This window comes from Lingula anatina, chromosome 6 (assembly GCF_051362555.1).
Source record: "Lingula anatina isolate TDL-2025a chromosome 6, LinAna3.0, whole genome shotgun sequence".
Lineage (NCBI taxonomy): Eukaryota > Metazoa > Brachiopoda > Lingulata > Lingulida > Lingulidae > Lingula > Lingula anatina.
The window spans coordinates 11,647,552-11,656,334 of record NC_141772.1 but is presented as its reverse complement, the minus strand read 5'-3'; positions in this window follow the sequence as shown (position 1 = coordinate 11,656,334).

Here is an 8,783-nt window from a genome sequence, read left to right as displayed (position 1 = left end):
CATTTCACGAAATGAACTTAGTTTTGGGTCATTTCCCTTGCCGGGTGACGAGGTCATTGTCCTTGGCAAGCCAACGAAGAAAACTGACTTGGTAAAGGTCCCTTAACAAAGTTTATAAAAGTTCGATTATCTACTTTTTAAGTCTAAGAATTAAATCTTAAAGCCAAAAATCGAATTATCGTGCCATTGTTTTCTATCATATTGGGTGCCCGAGGACGTTTTTTTTAAAGTTTAAAAAGTATTCTTTGTATAAATCGGTCAGCCGTGACACTGTTATAGCTCAGTCGACATAAGGCAGCTCTCTGAGTTAAAGTAACTTAATCAAAGCCGACTTTAGTTACACTCTCAGAGAAACAAGGTGTTCATGATGTAATTATCTTTAAAACATTTAAACACTTTTACCTCTTTTTTGTGGACTTACAATGTTTTTCAAAGGATAATTACATGATGACGTAGTGTCTTTCTCACTAGGACTTGTACGGGTCCTCCTCGCGAGGAATTAGGCTGGTCCGTCACGAGGACTTGAACTGGCACTCCCCAGGAGAATATAGGCTGGTCCTCTTGAAGACTTTGGATGGTTCACTTGATGATTCACTTAGCCATAAACGCCAAAGTATTTGTAATCATGTATAGAGACATTACACATTTGGCTATAGATTCAAAATTTTATATACAATTGGGTGTCAAGTAATCTTCCAAGTTAAATTATTCCACAAGAAGGTTGATAATTTCCACCGCTGGTCAGTACGAATAATGTGGCAGACAACAATGAGAAAAATTTTCAGTACGATATTTGTCTCAAAAAAAAAAATAAATAAATAAATAAAACGTGCCTCTATTGATTGCTTTCCTGAGACGGTTCTAGGATTTTTTGGTTTCCTACACATCATTTTCCCTATTAAATAGCTGATATTTATGCCCTTGAAAAGACCCGTTACATTTTTTGAAATAATAAAATTACCATTTACCAAGTGCAATTTACAACACACACGGCTACTAATAGGACATAGGTTTGACGTTGTTTAAAGTCTCAAAATTGGAAAATTGTTTAAGTAATCAGAAAACTATGTTAGTAATAATTATTGACTTAGTTGCAAGTAAATGCCCCTTTGAAAGAACGCCACCCACAATACTAGTAAAGCTTCCCCCTATCTGAAGGTGCAACTCTACAACCAAAGTCCATCATATACCAATGCAATTTCAATTACTGTGAGTGAAGAAACCAGTAATGTAGATTTTATTGATAAATGTTCCGGTTATGTACTTTCTCTGGGTGTTAATTTGATTAAAAGATACCATGTTTTACAACATGAAAGGTTAAAGAAACTAATAAAGTCGAACATCAGAAAGGCAGATGAAAAGCCAGACAGTAATCGCCATACCAAAACTGAAACACATTGACCATTGAGACTAGCGGAGATTTTCTTTTAGTGCAGTGAAGTGGGAGATGATGGGAATTTAGATACATTCCGATTCCCCCTGGTATTTGCTAGTAAAGTTTTTTAGAGACATTTTACACGTAAAATGTGTCTACTGACTTACACCACGCATCAAAGTTGTGCTTATTATGGCCATTATTTGTCTATAATCAACCCAAAGAAACCTGCACAAGTTAAACGTCTTGTTCTTTTAAGTAAAAAAGACATTCTCAAAAGTAAAAGCAAATTGAGAAAAAACGCAGATGAATTGTCAAATTCAAGGCTTTTGCTCACAAACGATATAAAACATAGACTACATGTACAGTGTATGTGTGACCAATGTTTTTGATCTGCCTTTCAACACATGCGGTTGCCGGAAAAAGCAATTAGCAAACTTGCCACATTCTTTTTTGCACATTTTGAAAATAAATTGCCTTACGAAATTCAAAGAGAAAAAGTAAGAATGTCAAGGCGAACAAATAAGTGAATTCATTGTTTTTGCAAGAAAATAACAGCTTAGACTCACATGTTTTACCATGAACTGTTAAACTTGATCAAGGAACTCTTTCTGTGACAATAGCTCAAGCGTCCAAGTCTCGGCGTGCGCGCATTTTTTCGCCCCTCCCCCCCCCCCCCCCCATGCTCCATTTGTCAGTAGGAGGGACCTTAAGGATAATATCACCGATTAGGAATACCTATGCAAATGCCACAACAGAAGTTCTGTGATCAAGTCTGACGAAGGCGAAATATTAAACAACAAAGAAAAAATTCTTACGGCTATTGATAAATGTAAAGATCAAAGCCGTGTATTATGTGTACTTGGATGCACTGGGGCAAATTGCTTGGGATCTATGCATTCTTCAGCCTGTAGGAGATCAGCTGGCTTCAAAGAAATGGGATTCGGAAGATGTTGGACAATGTACCGCAGCTCTAGCAATCCTTTAGGGCTTTTTTGCCTTGCGTCCGTTCGCATAAGAAGGGTTATGAATATCCCGAGCCAGTCTCGTGGTCCTCAGAGGGTATAAATTAGATTTTCCAGTCAATTGTTAGGCATTTGGCTTGATTAACCGCATTGAAGACTAGTTTGCTTGCCAAAATCAATGATCTGCTGGTAGCTGCTCTTTTCCTCTCTCTCTCTCTCTCTCTCTCTCTCTCTCTCTCTCTCTCTCCAAATTGCCTTTTATGTTAAAGCTGTGGCATCAGCAGCGGCAGTGGCTAATTCTGTGGCTCACACTCGGCGGTTAAGGTTCTCCAATGTGGAAAGGGGATGATAAATTAACACTCTATTATCGCCTACAATTGCACATTATTGTCGCACTCTTCTCTTGGGAACACATTATCGGAAGATCATTCAGTGCATTTGATTGTTACACGCGTTTCCAGATGGAATTTTCTCAATTGCGGACATCCGGTTACCTGCATTTTCAAATGTTCACTCGCTATTGACAACAATGTCACTGCTATTCATTATAATATTGGACAGTATGACAATGCTTGTTGGTAAGCATTTTACAAAGGACGGGTATAAGAAGAGAGGCTCAATTTTTTCGCGCAGTTTTCTGTTTCCTGCCTGTTGCTTCAGTGTTGATTCTAAACAACTATCTATTTAATGTAAAGATGCGTTTCCCGTACTCTCTCTTTTCTGTGCCAAATAAATGCTGTGTTTTTTATTTTTCTTTCTGTCCTTCTTTTCTTTCTTTTTCTTTCTTTTTTTTTTTTTCGTAATGAACACTTAGTTTTCATCGCCCTTATTCATCACGAAGCTTTGGGCAGATACCCCCTGAGACGTCTGAGCTTGAGTTTGATCTTTTGGTCAGATCGATTTTGGAAACGCTTAAGGGGCATTATTGAAAACTGTCTTTGAAACAAAAATAGTGCTGTTGAAAGGAATATCTCCCTAAAGTCATTTCTGGACTTTTGGATCTCATTTGGAATTTTGTCATTGATTCTGGTTTGAGCCATTACTTTGATAAATGGCGTGAACCCAAGGACAAAGCCCCCTTCTCTTAAGTGTAGATGTACTCAGATCAAAAACCACATTGTGCTACATACAATATATTATATATAGCACAAAGTATCTATTATTTATGGCCGCTATTGCTGAATAAGGGATTTTAATGTTTAAATCAAAACGTTTGGTTTCGGTTTTTTCGTGCAATATAACTAAATTAATGTTGCTCTCTTCGTGATATGAACCAGGCAGTGAACAGTAAGTTTCGCATGAAGAATGCGGTACACGCACGGTTTTTCATCTTCTGTTCGAGCCCTGCCCCCGCCCTTAATAGCAGGGGGTAAGTATCCGTTTGGGAGCCTTGGAGAAAAACATTATTATTGTTATTATTATTCATGGACCTGAGCTCCAAGGTATTGATGGTTATGAACCCCTGCTCATTTTGACTGTCCTTTTTAACGTAGGGAAGGGGACCTAAGCACGCTCATACTAGATGTGGATTCTACACGTAGAAGGTTATGGAACTTGAGATGCAATGTGACACATACGTTTGAAAACGATTTTTACATTTTCCAATATGAAAGTTGTGGAGTTTTACCAGCTTCTGATTCCTGAGGCGTAATGTTAAACATTTGTGCACACAATTCTTCATTCTTCAGTTCTGTTGGAGACTATATTTGCAGAGTCTGACATAAAAGTATATATTTTTGTACGTATAGCTTTTAAACTAACTCCATTGCTATGCATGTATAGTACATGTACTCAGTTAGTTGAACTTACAGTTACCATTTAACATGATCCAGTTGTTTATGCGTTCTAGAAAAGCCGCTGCAAATTTAAGTCTCTGCTACAAGTAAACCGAAAGGGTCCACAGCATGTCACCCAAGCAATCAATCATAATTGTAATAACCGGATCAGATACCTGCATGATACGCGAGATTTCCCCGGCTTCATCTTAACAGCCCAGTTCAGCGTTCTGATCAAACCAATCAGAACCGACCTTAATCAACCTCGTGTGAACGCGGTCTTATAGCCATAACTCTATTGATTTTGATTACACAGAATGTCATACCAATTTCAGTGGTCCATCGTTTAAGTTGTAACTGCGTTCCCTGTGGCATATTCAGTGGTCAACCTAGATATTGTTTTGCTGTCAGCGGCACGAGGAATGATATGGGCACCAAACCGCTCTGACGTTTCAATCATTTCTAGCATATTCAGAATAAATAGATCTTTTGACTTGATATAGCCGAAGCTACTCTTGAATAAATACGGGCATGTGGGATATAGCTATTTAAGAGAGTGGTGTAATGTCTTTTTTTTAATGATTCACACCGAACCTTTGAATGTTCAATGTGTAACCATGGGGTCCTATTGCCCCTCCCCCCCCCCCCCAGCACTTCCTCCAATATTTCTCCCCTGAAATATCGACTGGGCACTCAAACAACTTCTATCAACATGCCTCTGACGTTTCCATGAAGTGGTCAGTTAATTTCCAGTGACCTCTGTAGCTCGGGGTTGGCGCCCGATTGATTTACTGAAGTATTACCAGGCATAGGATACGTGTTAGAACGCTGTACTCAATATCATGATAAGCATCATCTTTCGATAACCTGTTAACAATAAACATGGAAAACGAATGATATATATACAGTATTAAAGAAAATACAATTGCATAATTTAGAGCATACTGGCAATGTATGGCACTGTAGTGGTAGCTGCTTTGGAAAATATAACTCAAATTGAACAGTGCGCTTGAAATCGAATTTGCCGGTACATGAAATCGATTTTGTCTGCTTAAAAAAGAAGTCGCTGTGATTCAATTTAAATTGACTTGAAATGGAAATGCCACGCGGGGCATCATCAAATGTTTCATAAATACTGCAACGCCCTGCAAAATGGATACCAACTTGTGTGGCAATACACACACCATGTATGGTGAATTTGGATTAGTTTATATTTAGATAATCGTTCGTATAATACAAGATTTTTCTTTATTAATAAAAAGGAAAAAATCCGTAGGCCTATAAAGACAAGGTTTGAAAAACCAACTATGTAAAATAATAATTGTATTGGTATACACTTAGGCTTTTGATTGGATATTTATTTCATAAGTCGACATAGGCTTACTTTTTTGAAAACTACATTGACTGAATTCTGGGCTATATTTTACAAAAATGTGCATAGGCACGTTAAAATGTAATTTTAATAGCAATATATTGACTAACCATAATAACTGCAAACTGTACGTATTTTTTAATATTAAAATACACTTTTATATCTGTTACTCTAAGCGTTTTGATTTGGAAAATTATGCCAAATTGAAATTGAAATTTAGATGTCACGGCAAGGAGCAAGTTTTACTTAAATGTGATAAAGAATGTATCTTCGTTTCATTAAATTCTATATAAAACGGATAATTCATTTTACGTTAAGGTTGCTTTCCCAAAACAAAGTACATACTGATGCATAAGCCTTTTATTTCAAAACATATTTAGCCTACATTTGTAAACGCAGTGAGAAAGTTATTATATGCAGCAAGACCTATATTGATAGCCAGAAGAATTTACAAGGCTTAAACATGATGAAAAAATCAAATGCTTATCCAAGAGGAACTAAAGCCTATACCCAGGACCACAGAGGTGACTCATGGACCGGAAGTTTGAATGTGGGCAGACAATAAGATGGATGCTTCTCGATTGTAACTTTATAATGCACCCATTGCCTTTGGATTATAGAGATACAGGTTATTGATCCAATAAGAAAATCCGCTGGAAATAAATTCGGACACTATCAAAACTTGACATATTTTAAAGATAATTTTGGCCACGCACAAGCGGCCAGATGGGTTTTATCTATTGCAATGCATGTTTGTTCTCTTTTCCAAGGTACTTTTTTATTTTTATTTTTATTTTTATAATGCAGGTAAGTATTTTTCTAGCAGACGAAAATGGACACCGTATCAACAAACCAGTCAGCCAATCAATCGATGAGTTCATCGAAAATTATATACATTTTGGACGGCCAGTTGCTCTTTTAAATTGGGATATCCATTTGTTCGTTTGCATTTAGAATCACATGAAGCTTCACCGAAAGGACATTTACAGTTTGAAAAGAATAGAAATAAATGCCACCCAAGACGCTGTTATTCTCTGTAATTCATATGTGTATTTCGATTATCTTTATATATCTAGGGGTCTATCAGGCCGGCATACCCCTGATTGCATTATTTAAAAACTAAAACTCCGGAAAATTGGCCAAGATTAACTACAGTATTGGACCTAATGCATCGAGGATCTTTAGATTTCACCCAGTTCTATTTCAATTTAACGAAGTTCATTAGAGTCAATAAATTTTCATTGATTTTGCTCCTGCTAAACCCCATTATTTGCTAGTAAAACCATGCATTATATTCAGGCGGCTCGGAAACTGCTCGAGTCATTTGAGGGTATGGAATACGAGATTATCCCTGTTAATAATATTTCTAAATCACAATTAATATAATCCATAAGCGCCACGTAGAGACTTAGAATAGATTTGCTTAAAATTGCTGACATCGTTCACCCTTTTAATATCGGCACAACGTGGTACTGCACCTGTTTCGTAGATATATGGAGTGTTGCGAAAAACGTACATATATACGGTGAAATCACCAGACGTCGGCATGCAATTGTCGCGCGCACACACACACACACACACACACACACACACACATACACACACACACACACGTGTAAAGTACGCTTTACCTCCCAAGTTTTTAAAGACATATATTTATATCAATACAAAAATTAATTTGGCCGTCGAATGATGTATCCACATTTAAGTCTATGGGAATCTATGTTTATACTGGCATCAAAGTTTCAGTGCGCAGTGATTGATGACAAATATGCAATAATAATCAAACAAAATAAGATATTGTATGACTAATGCTCTACATTAGAGTGCCTCGTGTTTATTTTATTATTATTGCAATAAAGCCAGTTAATATATTGTTACACAGAGCTTATGGAGTATGTAAGCGGTCTGTGCATGCGCACTCTTAGAATAGATATTGCATGATGGCGTAAAGCGTTTAAATGAAATAATCTCAAGTGATACGACGGTGGACCTATACTGTGTCAGAAATACGTTTTAAATGTATTTTATTTTTATATTTATTAAGGATGAAAATAGAAAAAGTATTTAATATTCATTTTTAATAAACAGGTATTACGATCCTAGTTTGGGTTGATCAAGAAACAGTCCCAAAGCAGACCCAATATTGCAAAGCACAATAGGTACATGTAAATAAAGATGTCCAAAAGCTGGTTCTGTGAAAAGGTAATTTGTAATGGCTCAACGGCCAGAGCTCAACAACTACAGTGCGCTGCCGTATCACGCCACAAGAGGGGATTGCAATCAAGACGCCGGACGCCCCACGCAGTTGTTTAAGCCATGTTTACATCCGCAGAAATTTCCCAAGTGGGACTTCGATAGGAAACAACCTGCATAGGAAACAACCTGTGAGGCCAATGAGATGCAGGGGATGTTGTATTTCTAGTCACGTCGGGGCCGCTTATTTTAGTACGCTGTGCAGCATGGTTTTAATTTGTAACCGCACGGAAAGTGGGTGGGAAGGGAGATTAACTTTGAAACTGGAAGTGAGTCCTGACAATTGTTTTTTTTTTCTTGTATATAAGGACAAGAAGTACACTGGAAAGTCAAATAAATGTATAGGGCCTACAAATACCGGGGCATCCATTCAATAATTCAGCACCCTGGCAAATTTCATGGATATATTTAGGATGAAGAAAATATATATGTATGGATATATATTAATCACATGAAGGAGTCACCGGAATATGTATATCCAGTTTCTTATTTCAAATTAAATTCAGGATAAAATGATTATAACGACAGTTTCAATATAAAAATCCATAATTTCTTTCTTAAACCAGAGAACCAAGCATATAAATAACAGGATGTCAAAGCTGGTCGTACGCACTGTATGTTTTATCTGTAAGTTTCAAGTTGTGTATTGCAGCTGTCAAAGCAGCGAGGTCAAAAAGTTGCCGTCGATCGATTTTAAGACTGGAATTTCTTAATTAATGACTGAATGTTTCCTAGAACCTTAAATAGTTTAGAGCATCTAGTAACTTGTCAGCTAGCAAGCAGGCGATGCTGGCTTAGGGAAGCGAGCAGATATATGACTCATGTCAACAATATTTCTGGAGGCTTAATCAAATGTGCTCGTTTCTATCGATCACTAAGAACGTATTAATCAATTTTATAATGTGAAATTGAATCGAATGTTTCAGTGTATTAAAGGATATGGTTTGATGTAGGAGTCGAGAAAGATACATGTATATTAACCAAAAAGATGGCTTTAACAAAGTGCAGATACAGTGTATGCCACTTAGCATATAAATGCC